Genomic DNA, 14867 nt, shown 5'->3' on the forward strand with positions numbered 1-14867 from the left:
TCTTTGATGTGATTCTGTGATTTAACAAATGTGACTAATTCAGAGTCTGCACCTGTAATTGGTAGAATGTGGATACTTTTAGGGAGTGGTTAAATTATTGAAATTTGTCATTACAATTGGAAGTATCAATACTTGACGATGGGTTGTCATTGAAGCTGAGAGTAGTTTGAGCCCAGACTTCTTATTTGTTACCTTGTTGAGTTAAGGTTGTTCAGGTGATTGCTGTCAAACCATTAACTGGAAAAAAATCAAGGGATTCACTAGTTTTTAGACTATGGATATATCGACAGTATCTGCATTTCATAAATTTCTTCATTCTGAAACCTATGCATAAGCTCCACGGCGAACTCACTTTCAGAAGTACTCATAATGCACACATCTAATTTCTCAGTCCCACTTAAACACAGAACCTTAGCTCTGATCTCAGCACAATTAGTCTGTTACTTAAGACCATCTCCATAATACAGTATTTAAGTCTGAAATGTGTCATTTGTACATGAGGTCATCTCTTAATCAGCGAGGGATTTTTGACGGAAATTCCCTCATTGCATTTGAAGTATTGTGCATGTGTGGGCCATGGGCCAGGAGACGTAGAGGGCAGTGGTGATTTTGGGAAGGGAGACTTGAAACAGGTGGAGAAACCAGCAGGGACTGGTTGGTGGGGGAGGAGTGATTGGTGGGGGAATAGGGAGACAGAACAGGAGGCTGTGAGCTCATAGGAGCACGGGGAGAGCAAGGCTTCGTGGCATCGTGGGAGGACAGATTGATGTAGGTTTCGTCTGAGCCTCATGCCCCAGGTCCCAGCTGCTGCTCTGTAGGCCAGGGCTTTGCTCCTGGCCTCAGCTGGAGAGGCTGGACAGGGGTGTCCGCTCTCCCACTCTTAGAATTGTTCCTACCCCACCGTGGCCATTACCTGTACCTCTGTGGGAACATCCCAGGAAAGTCCATTCAGTGTAGGTAGGCATCTACCATAGTCCAGTGTGAGTTAAGTGTTGCTTGATGAGCCACTTAATTGGACGATTCCTTTCAAAGTGAGCCGGCTTGTGGCATTCCCCCAGGAGCAAGCATTTGACATACAGTTATAGAGCCAACACACAAACACAAACAGAGCTTGAACAATGAGGTTCGTTACAGCTTGGCTGAACTAACCAGAGTGGATTATGCTTTAACCTTCTTTTCTCAAGGCTACTCTAAAAACTTCTTTTGCTCTGTCAGTTGACTAAGAAGCACTGCTGTTTTGACAATGCTGTATGAGTATGACGGCAAATGCTTGTTGGGGTGCATTCATACGAAGGGGTACAGGTCTCCATCAGATGTGTCTCAAGGGGACTCGCTGAACGGAGCTCATGGTGAGAAGTAGGAGTGCTACAGGTCCAGAGAGCCAGCCTAGGCACGTGGTGAAACTGCCCGGCATAACGTGGAGGAAGTGTGATCCCTAAGCGATCTGGCACACTCTCCCAGGCACTGTTCCAAAGCTGGGGCCATAGTCCTGCTCCTGTGGATGTCTGACACCTCCACAGTAAGAATGTTACACATTTGTATGAAGACTATTTTAGGATTACCCAATATTTATTGATAATAAGGCTTAATTACGTACAGCGAGTCTGCAGCCTTGTTAATGACAACTAACACGTGAATTACGTCACGGGCAATAATTTGGGTCGGTATTTGGGAAGGAGTTTGCATAGTTCCAGAAGTGTCTCCTCCCCCTACTCTTATCCCTAAAATGAACCGAGCGCTGTAGAGAATGTTTATTTCAGATACACACCTTTAGAAAACGTTTATATGTTTTAAGAATCGACTGGCTTGTTTTCTTTTCTGAACTATTACCTGGGGTCTTTTATGATTTAATTTCTTTAATAGAATGTGTTAAAAATATCCTTATCTGTTTATTTAAAATGTGAATGTAACCTCCTTTGACAATGGATACAATTTCATATACACCCCCAAAAACATCATCACTCTGCTACAATTGCTATGTCTCCTTTGTCCTTTGAGTGTGTTTAATTGCCCCAATTACTTTGCCAGTAAGGAATATGCCAAAGATTTATATTTCTATGCAAATTAACAGATTATTCCTAGGTTGCTGTATTTGAGCGTTTGGCAAGCTGGCATATAGTCAATACAAAACGCAATAGTGATGTTTACATTTACTTCACATATTAGCATTGTCTTTGATAAATAGTGCAAGCTGAATAGTCATTGTTTAGGACGCAGAAACAGTAGTCACTGCATGACTAAATTAAATAATCACACATGTTTGCAGCTACTCTTGGAAGTGGGCTAAAAACCTTTGTAAACAACAAGAAGTCCTGTGGCACCTAGTAGACTAACAGATTTATAGGAGCATAAGCTTTCGTGGGCAAAGACCCACTTCGTCAGATGCATGAAGTGGGTCTTTGCCCACGAAAGCTTATGCTCCTATAAATCTGTTAGTCTATAAGGTGCCACAGGACTTCTCATTGTTTATGCAGATTCAGACTAACACGGTTACCCCTCTGATACTAAAAGCCTTTGGTGCACGGTCTTTCGCTGGTGCAGTTCTGCCTTTAGACAATAGGTGGCACAGGTACCCGGAAGATGTAAACAAGGAGGAAGGCTACAGTCTCGTTGCTAGAAGGGCGTTCAGAGCGGACTGCGCCGCTCGTTGCAGTGACTCTGGCTCGGAGGACATTTCGCAGCCTATGTCCTGGAGTGGCGCTTCAAACACAGGATCCCGGAGACGTCTCGCGTCACGGAAGCTCCGAAGGAGCCACGGGGAATCCGGCGCTCCGGGGCCGATGCTCAGTTCTGGCTGGAAGCCTCTGAGTCTGTTTGTTATTTCAGCTCTTAGCTGGGAGATGCCGGGAGTGCGGATCTCTCCGGAGAGCTGGGGCTGGACGAGCCCCGCAAGGCCCGCCTGGTGTGTGGCTCCAGGGAGAGTTATTGCTCGGAGTGCTGAGGAATGAGCAGCCCTGGGAGTCGGAGAGCGGAGGGTTCACTAGCCCGTAGCTGGCGATGGAGAATCCCTCGGGCTGTGCAGGGTAGCCAGATATCCTGGACAAAAGCGCCTCCCGAAAGAGTCGAATGACTTTGTCGCGCCCCGGAGTTCGTAGCGGCGAACCCTCGCTCTGTGCTCCGCCCGGAGCAGTTCCGAGTTCTGCGTCCAGGGATGGACTCGCCGAGCGCTAGCGACAGCAGCAAATCAGGCTGCGGCTGGAGCAGCCCCTGTATCCTCAGCAGCACCTGGGCCCCGCTGGTCCCCACAGCTCTGGGTGGCGGGACTCCCCTCACACCAGGGACACCCCCACCCCAGTTCCGCTGACAGATGCCTGGTAAAGTTTGAAGCGTCAGCGCGCAGGGACCTGGCGCCCCAGGCGTCACTGGTGCGGCGAGTTCACGTCCCTGAGTCAAAGGCGCACCCGGCGCCGTGACCCGGCCAGTCTCCAGCCCTAGCTCCTGCAAAGCCGGACGGGGCTTCTGCGGGGAGCGGGGCGATCGCACCGAGGATCCCACTGTCCCAACGGGCCATAGACTGCGGGGCCTACGCGCTTCTCCTTGGAGGAGGTCTCCGCTGTTAGTAGCGACGCGCCCGAAGCTTCGCTTTCCGGCCCGGTGCGGTGCCCGAGGACGCTTTGCTGGGGGTCACTGGCAGCTACAGAGATTCCGGAGGGAAGGGGCAGGGGAATTCCCGGTCCGATCCCTCCGCATCTTCCATTCTGGCGGGTCTCGCGTGGAGAGCGATGAGCACCTGCCCCTGGAGAGCCGGGCTCGCTCTGCCTGTGCGATCCGCTTCTCTGCTCTTGGCTCCGGTTCTCTGCCTGCCAGGAAACGTGTCCCGGTTCGGGTCTGCGATGGGTCAGTGCAACGCGCCGGGCTTGCTGTAGCCCCCACGTGGGCATGGGACGGAGAACCGCGCTCCAGGTCTGCAGCCCCCGATCTGGATCCGGACCTGAACGGCCCGGGCGCCGACCCCACACCGGCGCTGCAAAGAGATGGGCCAGGTCATCCCATCCAGCCCCTCTTCTCCCATGCAGCTGGAAGCAGTTCCCATCCCTTCCCTCTTGCGCTGCTGGCCACCTTAAAGGATGCCTTTTTGCCTGCAGTTGTTTCTTTTACTTGATTGTTAACCTCCGTGGCACTTTTATAGGGGTCTGACTAGGTTTTTAATTTGGGGTATTCCTTTAAATTGAGCCTCTATTGTAGCATCTTTGACAGGATTTCACTTTTGCGCTGTATTTTTTGTTTCTGTTTAACTTTTTCATTTTTGTGTTTTTCCCTTTCTGAAATGAATACTTCCATGGCGGGCTGCTGTGAACTTTCCCCTTTGTCCTCCAAAGGGATGTTACATTTTATTATGTCATAATCATTATTACAAAATAATTCAGCTATATTCACCTCTGGGACCAGATCCTGTGCTCCATTTAGGACTAAATCAAGAATTGCCTCTCCTCTTGTGGGTTCCAGGACCAGCTGCTCCAAGAAGCAGCCATTTAAGGTGTCAAGAAACTTTTTATCTCTGCCTCCCGTCCTGAGGTTACATGTACACAGGCAGTGGTTGGGATAGTTGAAACCCTCCTTTATCATTGATTTTTAAAATTTGTATCACCTCCCTTATCTCTCTGAACATCCCATAGTCACTATCACTGTCCTGTTCAGGTGGAAGTGTATCTCTACTGCCATAGTCCTATTATTCAGTCATGGCATTATTAGCCATAGAGATTCTATGGTTCAGATTGGGTCATGTAAGACGTTTACTTCATTTGAGTCTATGCTTTCTGTCACATGTAGTGCCATCCCCGCTACCAGCACCAACCTGTTCTGTCTTTCCAGTGGAGTTTGGACACAGTATGACTGTGTCCCATTTATTAGCCTCATTCTGTGATGCCTGTTATATCAATATCCTCATTCAATACCTCTCAGAAGAGTAGCCATGTTCACAGAATCATAGAATACTAGGACTGGAAGGGACCTCGAGAGGTCATCGAGTCCAGTCCCCTGCCCCCATGGCAGGACCAAATACTGTCTAGATCATCCCTGATTTATCCAACCTACTCTTAAGTATCTCCAGAGATGGGGATTCCATAACTTCCCTGGGCAATTTATTCCAGTGTTTGACCACCCTGACAGTTGGGAACTTTTTCCTAATGTCCAACCTAAACCTCCCTTGCTGCAGTTTAAGCCCATTGCTTCTTGTTCTATCCTCAGAGGCCAAGATGAACACGTTTTCTCCCTCCTCCTTATGGCACCTTTTTAGATTCCTGAAAATGGCTATCATGTCCCCCTCAGTCTTCTTGGGTATGTCTACACTACCACCCTAGTTCGAACTAGGGTGGTAATGTAGGCAACCGGAGTTGCAAATGAAGCCTGGGATTTGAAATTCCTGGGCTTCATTTGCATAAAGCTGGGCGCCACCATTTTTAAATGTCCGCTAGTGCGGACTCCGTGCCGCGCGGCTACATGCGGCACGGAGTCCACACTAGCAGACATTTAAAAATGGCGGTGCCCGGCTTTATGCAAATGAAGCCCGGGAAATTCAAATCCTGCGCTTCATTTGCAATTCCGGTTGCCTACATTACCACCCTAGTTCGAACTAGGGTGGTAGTGTAGACATACCCCTCTTTTCTAAACTAAATAAACCCAGTTCTTTCAGCCTCCTTCATAGGTCATGTTCTCTAGACCTTTCATCATTCTTGTTGCTCTTCTCTGGACCCTCTCCAATTTCTCCACATCTTTCTTGAAATGTGATGCCCAGACCTGGACACAATACTCCCACTGAGGCCTAACCAGGGCAGAGTAGAGTGGAAGAATGACTTCTCGTGTCTTGCTCACAACACACCTGTTAATGCATCTCTGACGGCGCGTTGGGGTTTTCCCGTCTCCTGCACCCCTGTAGTGGCACAGACAGACTCCACCCACCAGTAGAATAGAGGGAGTTTATTGCTTCTCCAGGATACAGCACAGATGTAATCTGGTTACAGGAACTGGGGCTAGGAGACCTCACTGCCCCCCCCCTTGAGATGGGGGGTGGCTGGACCCTACAGTCCCAGCCCCCCTCCCTAGCTCCTCCTCCCTTGCTTCCCAGACAGAAACCTAATTCACTCACCTCCAGCCCTGCCCCCAGCCAGGGCTCCACTCCCCTTCTTCCCATTGTTCCGCTCCCTGGGAGATAACTCGTCAGACAGGTTCTTAGCCCCCCTGCATAATGACTCATCCCCTGCCCTGCTGGGCCGTACTGCAGACAGCAACCAGTGGAGGTCACTCACAACCCACTGCCCAGCATAGCAACCAGCAAGGTACCCCCCACTACATCACAGCATCCCAGAATCATGTTTGCTTTTTTTGCAACAGCATCACACTGCTGACTCATATTCATTCATATGTTAGTCTGTGGCTTTAAAAACGAGTGGTCCTGTGGCACCGTAGAAGCTAACAAAAATATACACGGGGTCATGAGCACTTGTGGGTAAAACCCACGTCCTCAGTGTGATCCCCTGTGCCAGGACAGGCCTTGCCTTCTCACTGCACCACTGACCAGAAGCCCCCCAGGGAAAGCTTGTGCCCCAACAGTCCCCTGACCCAGCCCGGAGCCCCTCCAAACACAGAAATGTCTACTGCACACTAAGCACCTCATCCCTGGCCCTGTCCCATAGGCTGCATCCACTTTACACCTCCCATTCCCAGCCCAGAGCCCCTGCCTACATACTGAACCCCAAACCCCTCATCTCTGGTCCCACCTCAGAGCCCACACCCTCAGGCAAAGCCTTCACCCCCTGCACCCCTCATGCCTGCAGCCCCACCCTGGAGCCCCCACTCTGGTCTAAGATATAATTATGCTGGGTCATGGGCCTCAACAATTTTCTTCAACTGGGTCATGAAAAAAAAAGTTTGAAAACCACTGGTCCAGTCTCCTGTGGCTCTCATTCCCCCTGGGTTCAGAATGCTGGTGGTCTCTGTTATACAGACTAGGGCAGTGGTCACCAACCAGTAGACTTGGATCCACTGGTAGATTTTGGAGCCTCTGACAGGGGATCCTGACTGGTTTGGCCAAGAGGTTATCGAGTGCCAGCACTTCAGCTGCCCCTCCCCCAACTGCTGCTCATCTCCTGCCCTTTGCCTTGGAGGTGCCCCTCCCCTGGGAGCCTCCTGCTTTCAGTGCAGGACAGAGGCAGGAGAAGAGGATGCTGATGTCAGGGTGCTCCCTCTCCCATGCTGAATCCTTTCTCCACAGAGCAGAGAGGGGGCACAACAGGGTTTGGGATGGAGGGAGTTTGCTGGCTGCTTTAGGGAGTGATCGAGGGCTAGGACAAGGGTGAGCCTGCCTTAGCCCCACTGCACCAGCACCCAGGAGTCAACAGCAGTGCCCAGATGGAGCCCACATCCCAAACTCCTACCCTAGTCATGAACCCCCTCCTGCACCTACCCCTCGTCCTAGCCCCGAGCACCCTTGCATCAAAACTCCATCCCAGAACCTGCACCTAGAACCCCCTCCTACATCCCAACCACCTGCCCCAAGAGCAGCTCAGAGCCCCTCTCACATTCCAGATCCCTTAATCCAAGACCAGAGTGTGCACCCCCAGCCCTCTGCCTCAGCCCGATGAAAGTGAGTGAGGATGGGCAAGAGAGGGAGGATGGAGTGATCAGGGGTGGGGCCTTGGAGAAGGGGTGGGAAGGAGGCGGGGCCAGGGTATGTATATTTGAAGTAGATCTTGGATTGCACCAACATCAAAAAGTGATCTCATTCTCAAAAAGATTAGAGACCACTGGACTAGGTGGTCGAATTGTCCCTTCTGGCCTTTAACTCTGTGATTCTAAAGAAGCGCTCTATAAGCATCTTTGGAGAGGAAAAGATTAGTGATCTTAGCTCCCTTTTGGAAAACTAACAGCTATTAAAAGGTTTCTAAAATAAGGGCAGGTCTAAACTATAGAATTACTACAGAATAATGATGTGGCTCAGAGGTTGAAAAATCCATACCCCTAAGCACCAGTGTAGCCGGTGCTATGTTGAGTAGGAGCTTTTGGTATCCCCACAGCTACCACCTCTGGTGGATGTGGATTAACTGTCAGCTGGAGAGCTCTTGCCTGACTCCCAGGGAAATAGCTCTCAGACGACTGTACCTCTTCCAGGAGTCTGAGTTGTTTTGTGTATCCCCAAATTTCACCTCATTTAAAAACTACTTGCTTTCAAAATTAGACATAAACATAAAAACGTGTCACACCATGGTATTACTGAAAATTACTACATTTTACCTTGTTTTGCCATAAAATTATTGAATAAACCATTTGGGATATAAATATTGTATTTACATTTCCGTGTATTGTAGTACTAGAAGACTTACCCAGCACAGTACAGCAGTACAGCTATATCCATGCAGTTGCACCCAATGCAGTGTTTTGTACAGGGTCAAAGTTGTACACATCTGAGTGTGGAGTTGGTTTTTTTTTCAAAACCTAAGGTACTCCCAAAAGTGTAATATAAAAGGTGTTTAAAAACTGGAATGTGGCAACCACACATTATATCAATGCTTGGGATAAAGTCTCCCTTTGAACTAGGGATGTTGGAGTGTACGTGACTAACTGTTTAATAGATAAATGGATGCTCATCCATTAATGGTGTCAGTTGCACACAGCCTCACGGAGAGGTGGCTTCACTGTGGCAGGGCAGCAAAGCCTCCGCCCTGGGAGCCCTGTGGGCTATGTCTACACTGGTGGCTTCTTGTGCAAGAACATCTTGTGCACGGATTCTTGTGAAAGAAGTCTTGCACAAGAAAACGTCCACATTGCCATGTGCAAGCTGTGCTTTTGCCAAGGGGCGCCCATGGCAGTGTAGATGCTCTCTTGTGCAAGAAATCCCTGCCGAGCGTCCACACTGCCCTCTTGTGCAAGAGAGCTTACACCTGATAAAAAAGATCGTAGCGCTTGCTCAAGGAGCCCTCTCTCACCACGCCATACTGTAAATTTCCTCGCACAAGAGCAGGCTGGCAGTGTGGACGCTCTGCAGATTCTTGCGTAAGAACAACTGTACTTGGGCAAGAAGCCATGGGTGTAGACATAGCCCTGTGGAGGAGGCTTTGCTGCAGCAGCATAGCCACCTCCCTGGGAACTGGGCCAGCAGGGGCTGGTGGCCCTGCTCCCAGGAAGGCTTTGCTGAGGGCTCTGCAATATAAAGCTAATCTTTAAATCAGTGGTGGGAAACCTCAGGCCCAGGGCCGGTTGCAGCCTCCAGCTTGCCTGGATCCACCCTGAGGCTCGGGGCTCCCCCTCTCACCGTCCCCCCCAACCTAAAAAGGTTCCTCACCCCTACTTTAACCTGCAGTGTGCACGGTACATGTGACTGTGTAACTGCTGAGATTTTCAGTGGTTACACGGTTACCCCTGTGATCCCTTTTTAACATCCCTACTTTGAATTAGGTCCCGTGATCAGGGCCCTGGAGAAAAACTCCTGTTATCTGTTTTGCACTCTAGCACTGCATCTCAGCTGTGGTAAGATTATGTCACTATCTTCACAAGGCTCCTGGGAGGACTGTTTATCTTTGCAAATCATTTTTGGGCTGATTATAGCCAAGTGAAATCAGTGGGAGTCTTTCCATTTCCTTCAATTTGTAAACGCTTGGAAGGTGGCAAGGTGATAGGGAACAGCCAGCATGGATTTGTAAAGGACAAATTGTGTCAAACCAATCTGATAGCTTTCTGTAATAGGATAACTAGTCTTGTGGATAAGGGAGAAGCGGTGGATGTGGCATACCTAGACTTTAGTAAGGCATTTGATACGGTCTCGCATGATATTCTTATCAATAAACTAGGCAAATACAACTTAGATGGGGCTACTATAAGGTGGGTGCATAACTGGCTGGATAACTGTACTCAGAGAGTAGTTATTAATGGTTCACAATCCTGCTGGAAAGGTATAACAAGTGGGGTTCCGCAGGGGTCTGTTTTGGAACCGGCTCTGTTCAATATCTTCATCAACAATTTAGATATTGGCATAGAAAGTACACTTATTAAGTTTACAGATGATACCAAACTGGGAGGGGCTGGGACTGCAACTGCTCTGGAGGATAGGGTCATAATTCAAAATGACCTGGACAAATTGGAGAAATGGTCTGAGGTAAATAGGATGAAGTTTAATAAAGACAAATACAAAGTGCTCCATTTAGGAAGGAACAATCAGTTTCATACATACAGAATGGGAAGTGACTGTCTGGGAAGGAGTATGGCAGAAAGGGATGTAGGGGTCATAGTGGACCACAAGCTGAATAGGAGTCAGCAGTGTGATGCTGTTGCAAAAAAAGCAAACATGATTCTGGGATGCATTCACAGGTGTGTTGTGAGCAAGACACGAGAAGTCATTCTTCCGCTCTACTCTGCGCTGGTTAGGCCTCAGTTGGGGTATTGTGTCCAGTTGTGGGCACCGCATTTCAAAAAAGAGGTGGAGAAATTGGAGAGGCTCCAGAGAAGAGCAACAAGAATGATGAATGGTCTAGAGAACATGACCGATGAAGGAAAGCTGAAAGAACTGGGTTTGTTTAGTTTAGAAAAGAGAATACTGGGGGGGGGGGGGGGGGGGGGACATGATAGCAGTTTTCAGGTATGTAAAAGGGTGTCATAAGGAGGAGGGAGAAAACTTGTTCATCTTGGCCTCTGCGGATAGAACAAGAAGCAAAGAGCTTAAACTGCAACAAGGGAGATTTAGGTTGGACATTAGGAAAAAGTTCCTAACTGTCAGGGTAGTCAAACACTGGAATAAATTGCCCAGAGAGGTTGTGGAATCCCTATCTGTGGAGATATTTAAGAGTAGGTTAGATAAATGTCTATCAGGGATGGTCTAGACAGTATTTGGTCCTGCCATGAGGGCAGGGGACTGAACTCTATGACCTCTCAAGGTCCCTTCCAGTCCTAGTATTCTATGATTCTATGATTCAACAGGCTTTGGGTCCGGCCTTTTGAGATCCTGGGATGAAAGATGTTGCAAGAAGTGCAGAGAGGAAAAACAAACCAGGAACTGATTAAGCAGCATTTTTTTCAGACATGGTCGGGAAATTCTTGAAAATTTGGAAGGGGGCAAAGTTTGGATCCTGAGTCAGGGTCTGTGTGTTGTGGTGAGGAGCCGAATGGAACTCATCCCATTTACAGGAAACAGGAAGCCACATTAAGTAGTGTGTTGTAAATATGTTCAATTACATTAAATAAAAATACAACATTCTGAATTGGAACCTGATTTGTGGCTTATTTGTAAAAAAAGTTTAAAAGAAGTATTTTTCTTGTGTACAGAGTCATTGAGAAGGCTTACAATAGAGGTACTGTAATATTGGTGCAACATATTGGAGAGAACACACACAAGATATTCAGTTTCACACCCAAACTCACTTACGGTATGTCTACACTGCATGGCTATTTTGGGATACCAGACGTATCCCGAAATAGCTACCCTGTTTCTATACAAGCCACCTGTTATTTCAAAATATTTTTCGAAATAATGGCCACACGATTTCACCAACCCAGTAAATCTCGTTTCATGAGGGATAAGGGATGGCTCAAAATAGAGCATTATTTTGAAATTTGGCATTGAGTAGATGCGCCAAATTTCAAAATAAGTTATTTTTAAATACATTTGAGATAAGATACTCAATTCGCGTAGTGCAAATTGCACATCTTATTTTGAGTTTAAGGTGCTGTGTAGACGTCTACAACTGCCTACTGTATAGATGTGGACTTAGTTATTTCAAAATAATGTTGCTGTGTAGACTGACCCTTAGTGTTTGTGTGGGAAACTAAGGTGTTTGTTACAGTTATTTGTCAATGTAAAGTGGAAGGTTTGAGAATGTGGCCAGCCCCGGGGAGGTGCAGAAACAGGCAACCTTGTACTGAATATCTTTTAACTTTTATTAAAATGCTTTTAACTATAACTTTCTATTTAACAGTTTTTACAGGCGTGGGCGCCAAATAACTGTTAACAGGAACAGTAAACAAAATGCAGTGCAATAGAGGAAAATGCCCTGAGGTTTTTCCAAGTCCCAGTAATTATCAACAACCACCCAGGGATTTTTAACAGTTATATTTACATTAATTTCACTCATAAGGTCTAACATGTATCTAAACTCCTAACAGTACTATTTAACAAACTTCTAACTAACTTACTCCTAACACTATTATTTAACAAACCTTTAACTAACTTTACACAGCAATACTCACACTTATCAGACACACAAGGGACAACAGCATATTTGGTATTCGTTACTCTCTGCAGAAGATTCAGTTGATTTGGTGACTGGGAGGGGACCCTCGGGTGATCAGCCCTCAGAACCTGGCTCGTGTTCTGCCTTCCAAATTTTCGGGAACCCTCAGCTGGATGCAGGAGGAGAAGCTGTTTTATAGAGCGAGCAAGAGCTTTCCCGCGCTTCGATGTGATAGGTTTAACAGATTCTGTCTGCCTAGTGACAGGACTGAGGGGGAACGAAAGGGGGTGAGATGGCTCTTGGCTGGCACAAACTTTGCATGACCCTTACCTGTCTGGTTTTTTACTCCTGTTTTTTACTGATCTTAAGTCACATAGTGCAGGATTTTTGGTTTGAGGGGAAGGTAATCTTGGCTAGGAAGGCTATGCGCATGAGGCCTGGCCAGAAAAGAGCCTGCTTTTACATTATTGTATATGAAACATTGGTGATACATTGGTCAGTGTAGGAGAAGAATAATACTATTGCCTTAGAGATGGTGTGGAAGAGAACGAGGAAGTGGATATCCAGTGTGAGATTGTTTTTAAGTTCTAAGGCAATATTAAGGATATAGTCTCATTAGAGATATTAACATTATATAACAGAGATTTTCAAGTGTATTAATAGGATTGGTAAAATCAAGAGAAATTCCAGTTTTACACAGAAGCTTCAGGGGGTAGCCGAGTTAGTCTGTACAGAAGAAAACAACAAATGGTCTGGTAGCACTTTATAGACTAACAAAACATGTAGATGGTATCATGAGCGTTTGTGGATACATCCCACTTCTTCAAGTGACCGGAGTTTTGAGTTTAGGATGTGCAGACCCAAAATAAATAGGAGAGAAAGGTGGCGGGGGGAAGGGGGGAGAGGGGTGGGAGACAGAAAGTTAGAGGGAATCAGTAAGTTTCTGAAGATTGGGTAGTCAAAACGAAGCAGATAAGAATCGAAGTCAATTGATAGTATCCTTCCTGACATAGGAATCTACACAAAGAGCTGTTTGTACCTTCATTGACTGTTAAGGTGATAGTGTCCCATCCATCCTTCATCCTGATTGAGTCCATTAGCATGTGAATTGAATTGGTGGATGAACTCTAATTCCAATGCTTCTCTGTGTATCTGGCAAGTAGAATTGGTTAGTGACAAGACAGCCACTTGAAGATCTTTTAAACAGTGATTAGGAAGAGTAAACTGTTCTCCAATATATTTCTGTATGTTTCCTATATGTATATCTGATTTCTGTCCATTGATTCTTTCCCACAGAGACTGTCCAGTTTGTCCAATATATATAGCAGTGGGGCATTGCTGTCATAGATAAATTACTGGATGTGCAGTGAAATGACCTTTTGATTTTGGAGCTTATGGTGTTAGCTCTAGTAATGAATTTGCTAGTATAGATATGTGGGCAGAGTTGGCATCGTGTTTGGTTGCAGGGATGGGTTCCTGGATGCTTATGATGTGGTTGTGTGGCATGGTTATTGGAAAGAATTCATTTCAGGCTGGGGAGTTGTCTGTAAGTGAGAATAGGCTTTTCTCCCAAGGCCTCTGAGAAAGAGGGATCATTTTCCAAGATGGATTGTAAATTGTGTATAATGTGCTGGAGGGGTCTGAGTTGTGGACTACAAGTAATAACAAGTGGAGTTCTGTTATTTTCTCTTTTGGGTCTGTCTTGAAGTAGTTCATGTCTGGGTACTTTTTTGGCTCTGTCAGTTTGTTTTTTCACTTCTCCAAGTGGGTATTTCAGTTTTAGGAATGCTCTGTAAAGATTCTGTAGGTGATTGTCTCTGTCTGTGGGACTGGAGCAAATCCGGTTGTATCTTAGGGCTTGTCTGTATACAATAGATTGAGAAATGTGTCTGGGATGGAAGCTGGAGGCATGAAGATAAGTGTAACAGTCAGTGGGTTTCCAATAGGGGGTGGTGGAAATTTGTCCATTATTTAACTGTACTGTAGTGTCCAGGAAGTGGATTTCTCGTGTGGACTGGTTTTACGCAGGTAACTTCAAGAGACAGTTAGATATGTTTATTGATAATGTTTCACATCCCGAATTTTAATATAAATGAAGTGTCATTTTGACAGCTCAGGTCATTGAAGTTGTCTTTCTACAGATCAGTCAGCACATGCCTCTGAATATCAGCCAGCGGTCACAATTTTTTGTTTGCTGTTAAGTTGTCAAAGGTTGCAACATGTCAAAAATGTGGGGCTGGGAAGTCAGGAAAGGGGAGGATTAAAATACAGTTTTAAAAGGCAGGTTCTAGTTACCAGAGATTTTACTCTCTCTCCTTTGTTGCTAGCAATTCAGTCTATTCCAGTGAATGTAGGTAAATTCATTGTGACACTTCCACTGACGGGGAAAGCCGCTTCTGGCAGGGCCAGAGTTTGATTTCTGTTAAGGCTGCTCTGTTTGGTTAAACGCGCTTTCCTACTGTGCTGTGGAATTAGCTGCTATATACAATAAGTGTCTGGAAAAGGCATGAGGAGGAATGCATAAAAATGAAAAATTGACCTTACAATATAGTTATGGACTTTTGTTTTTGACTGTGTATTGTAATTAAAATTATTGTATGAAGGCAGTTAGAAATGCCCGGGAGAGGTAGGTTGCTGATCACTAAAATCAGACAATATAAATAACTGTGAGCAGTAAATGATTTCTGTACTATTGAACAGATAGCAGTGGAT

General features: G+C 46.5%; 1 protein-coding gene across 8 annotated transcripts in view; it reads left to right on the top strand.

Annotated features, from left to right (window-relative positions):
- Window positions 1-14867, top strand: part of LOC102444260 (protocadherin alpha-C2) — a 178581-nt gene that overhangs the window by 70212 nt on the left and 93502 nt on the right. The window lies entirely within an intron of this gene.

This window comes from Pelodiscus sinensis, chromosome 16 (genome assembly GCF_052426305.1).
Source record: "Pelodiscus sinensis isolate ZL-2025 chromosome 16, ASM5242630v1, whole genome shotgun sequence".
NCBI classification, from domain to species: domain Eukaryota; kingdom Metazoa; phylum Chordata; order Testudines; family Trionychidae; genus Pelodiscus; species Pelodiscus sinensis.